We start from the raw sequence: 455 nt of genomic DNA, 5'->3' as shown, positions 1-455 counted from the left end.
TGTGATTTGTATGTGGCGGTTTATGGTTGCGCCTGCCGCTTCTTCTGGCTTTGCCTGTTGCAACTGCAAACCCAATCTCGTAAATTCAGCGGTTGTTCAGTGTTTTTCAACGCAAAAACCAAATTAACCGAGTTGTTTTGCTCAGGTACATTTCACTCGCTCGCTTACTTGGTTGCTTTGCTCAGCTAAGCTTATTTTTGTTTATTTTCCTTTAAAATTCTGGCTTCTTGCCAAAAAAAAAAATTTAATCTGCGAATGGATGCGATTTCTTTTAAAATATGGATATCAATTTAAATATTTTTAAAATTAGGAAATTTATTATTATTTAAGGTAATTTTAAAATATCCGATAAAATAGTGCATCTTTCATTTTAACACTGTAACTGATGAAATTACATGATACTAATATCCTTATGAATATATGATTGAAATTTTGATTATATAAAAATTATCGAT

The sequence above is a fragment of the Arachis ipaensis genome, chromosome B10 (genome assembly GCF_000816755.2).
Source record: "Arachis ipaensis cultivar K30076 chromosome B10, Araip1.1, whole genome shotgun sequence".
In the NCBI taxonomy this organism is placed as follows: Eukaryota; Viridiplantae; Streptophyta; class Magnoliopsida; order Fabales; family Fabaceae; genus Arachis; species Arachis ipaensis.
This window is presented reverse-complemented; position numbering follows the sequence as displayed.